This window comes from Lagenorhynchus albirostris, chromosome 16 (assembly GCF_949774975.1).
Source record: "Lagenorhynchus albirostris chromosome 16, mLagAlb1.1, whole genome shotgun sequence".
Classification (NCBI taxonomy): domain Eukaryota; kingdom Metazoa; phylum Chordata; class Mammalia; order Artiodactyla; family Delphinidae; genus Lagenorhynchus; species Lagenorhynchus albirostris.
Genome location: NC_083110.1, coordinates 17,768,368 through 17,772,236, shown reverse-complemented (window position 1 = coordinate 17,772,236; position 3,869 = coordinate 17,768,368).

Sequence of the window (3,869 nt, the reverse complement as noted above, 5' to 3'; positions counted from 1 at the left end):
AAACTGAAAGTCAGGTAGTTTTCAGAGATAGAGTCCAGTTTTCATTAGCTCCTGTCCAGAGGTGTTCCACTATACCTTTCAGCCTCACTGAATAGGAAGTAAGGGATAGATATCACTTAATCTCTTGTCCTGTTTTTTTGATTTTCGACCTCAATTCCAAAAGAAAAGACAAACTGGCTTGTTCATTTCTTATACCTATTAGAGTTTTTCAAATGCCAGAAAATTTGAGACAAACACAGAGATACTATCATGCTGATTATGAATGCAGGATCCAGAGGCAGAATAAATTGAGTATTTAGTCTTGCTTTCCACCTATTGGTTTGGTATCCTTGGACAGTTACTTAAACTTTCTAAGCTTCCGTTTGTTCATCCATAAAATGGGAAATCATGGTAATATTTACATCATAGGGTTTTGACTGAGGTCTAAATGAGTTAATACTGATAAAGCTTATAAATACGTGTATAGTACCCATACATTCTAATCATTCAAGTACTTTCATTAAAAAGATGTAAATTCTAAAAACAATCAAATAATCACATCTTCTCGTCATTATGATATCAGTTTAACTATGTTAACTTAAATACCCATTTTTTTTCAACAATTACTGTCCATCATTATGTTCCAGGACTTAGTTCTTCAAAGGTAAGGAGAATACAGACTCTGAACTTCAGTAATTTCTTATCTCCCAAGCAGAGCACTCCACAAAGATGTATACGTCAGAACCTTAATCCTTCCCAGTGCTCCACAAGGAAAGTGTTTCATAGAATGTTTCTGTAGACTATCTGCTTATTGGAGATTCATACTATGCATTGAATATTAAAGACTCGAAGAAGATCAGCATTAGAGTGATCTGTGAACTTGGTTTAATTCAACAATTCTCCAGCTTAGTTATTAATGGATACTTTTTTTCCTGGTATACCAAGTAATATCCCATAAAATTATTAGTACAATAAACATAATTTGGTAAATATAATTCCTTTCCAAGTACTCATTTTTCTTTTATTTATTCCTGTTCCTTTCTTAACTTGGACTCTTGAATGATTTCTTCTTACATTATTTGGGAGAACAAAATCACCATCTTGTGCTTCTAGTATAATTGCTAGGTATGTTTACTAAACAAAAATCAAACCACTTGTGACTGTTGGCAGAAGAATTGACTGCTTTGTCCCAAAACACATCTATAAACCTGCCTATGTATTTTAAATAAATAAGTGATATCATGTTATCCACTAGTAGAGTATGAGGAAAGAAAAAACACTGGGCAAAATAAGGACCCTAGAAGCCAAATATTGGAATATCTTTCATGACATTGGACCAGTACACTCTGCTAACTGTTTTAAATGATGTTTATTAGTGTTTATAATAATGTTATAAATAAGGAAATATCTCTGTTTATCTTAAAGAAAATGGCAAATTTAGTAGACAGATATGGAAACATAACACAAAATTGAAGGAAAAATTGAACGACCAAGGACTCAGAAAGGAAAGCAACAAAGGTAGTCTTCCAGGGATCTTAGTATTAAGAGTTGCCTGATTCTCTCTCGAGATATTTGCCATTAACAGCACTAAACTCCTGATTTCTAGTTTCTGTTACTCTGTTGCCTAAATGTAGTATCCCCGTGGAAAGAATATGACAGAATATACTAGCAAACAGGTATAGAGGGAGTTAGGAGAGGACTGTGGATCTATTAAGAAATGGGCACATGAGGTAAAGTAAAGGTGGAAAAAATATGAAAGATCAATGAGACATTTTTTGTGCTTAAGAATATTTTAATAAAGTTTTAGATACTTTTTAAACAACAGGAAATATTTAGTTACGCTTGCTTGAGGGTTTCTTGGAAGTGAATGGATAGAGGAGATTCTTCAGTAGGGTATGATTCCCTGGCACACCGCCAGAATCTGTGCCATTTGCTTAATCTTGTCTGCATACCTACTTACTTTATTTCACGATTATTTAATGAGCACCTAATATAACCAGGTACTTTGCTAGGTGCTAGGAATGAAAAGGTAAAAATGATAGACATGATTTCTGTTCTCATGAAGCTTAATGATTGTGAGACAGAAAAATAGACAGTTGAAATATAATTTGATAAGTGATTGTGGAAGAAATGTGGCCGCATCTAGGCCTAACTGGGTCTGTACATATTTTAGCACCTGTGACACAAATGATTGTTATCTTTATATTTTCTGAGTGGTTGATGTTGCCAATTCGCCTCAGCTGGGAGACTCTCTGGTTTACTTGGCCAGGCTTGAGCCTGGCTTTAATAAATCCAATCAAGTTAGCCTATAAACTTACACTGTAGTAGTAAGTAATGTACTTACTGTAGTAATGTACTTCCAGTAGTAATGTACTTCCAGTGCCTTATGAGTTGTCACATTCAAAGCTGTCTAACAGTTCAAGAAGAAAGATTTAGCATATTGTTTTGTTGTTTTTGAGAGAGATTTGGCAGACCTTTTGTATAACTTATGAGAAAGAAGTAGAAAATTGGAAATTATGAAGAAAAAGGGTCAGAGGGGAGAAGAAACTAATATATTTTTATTCTAAATATATGTTAATATGTATTCAGTTAAGAGCAAAGTGACTCTATCCACATAGGAAAGAACTAACCAAGGATATGAATCCGTGTTCGAATAAAAAAAAGAAATAGGCAGGTCAAATGGCATGTAATTCATTCTGTTTAAATTCAGGTTAAAATAAAAATTGTTTCACCGTGAAATCATCAGATCATGAAGTACCTTCCTCGAGGAAAGCCTGGTCTTGACAAGGATTTAAAGATTTTATAGTTTGATGCATTTTAAATAGGTCAGTTCACTCATGAGAAATGTGTCCTTTTCTACAACTGAAAAGAAGAAGGTTTCAGGGAAGAAAGGCAGTGAGGTGTCAATAACAAGCACTGTGCTTGGAAAGAAGGGCACTCTCCTGCCTTTCAACTCTTCTTAAGCCTGTCCATAACTCAGAACATATGAGAAGACTGTCTGGAACCGTGTCAAGAATGATTAAATATACTGCCAGACATTCCATGATTAAACTTCTGGTCAGCGGACAATATGCTAAGGACAGAAATCTTTGGTGCATAAAATAAAGACACCCAGGGCAGGAAATTTCATGGAGTTACGAAGCTTAGTCATGAAGGCTTAGGGAAAACGACTGTAATGTCCACATAGCAACTATCTCAAGAAAGATTCTGCTGTGAAAGCAATTGTAAAGCAACTGGAGATACAGCTCTCCTTTATTTTATCTTTAAATTATTGGACTTATTTTTTGGAACAGTATTAGATTTGCAGAAAATTTGAGCAAATAGTATAGAGAGTTCCATATACCTCCTCTCCCTACAGTTTTCTCCAATAACATCTTGCATTAGTGTGGCATATGTGTTATATTAATGAACCAATCTTGATACATAACTATTAAAGTCCATAGTTTACATTAAGATTAACTCTTTGTGTTTAACAGTTCTGTGGATTTTAACAACTGCATATTTTTGTGTGTCCACCATTAGAGTGACATACAGAATAGTCACTACCCTAAAAATTCCCTGTGCTTCACTTCTTCATCGCTTCCGCCCCTACCTGCCTCCTCTCCTCCCAATTTCCTAACTGCTGGCAGCCACTGGTGTTTTTACTATCTCCATAGTTTTGTCCTTTTCTAGAGTGTCATGTAGTTGGAATCATGCAGTATGTAGCCTTATAAGACTAGCTTCTTTCACTTAGCAATATTCATTTAGGGTTCTTCCTTTCTTTTTATGGTGCAATGCTTATTTCAGTTGCTGGATAAGATTCCATTGTATGAATGCATGCTGGTTGTTTATCCATTTACTTATTTATTTTTATTTTTTAATTTTTTTTAGATGTTGGGGGTAGGAGTTTA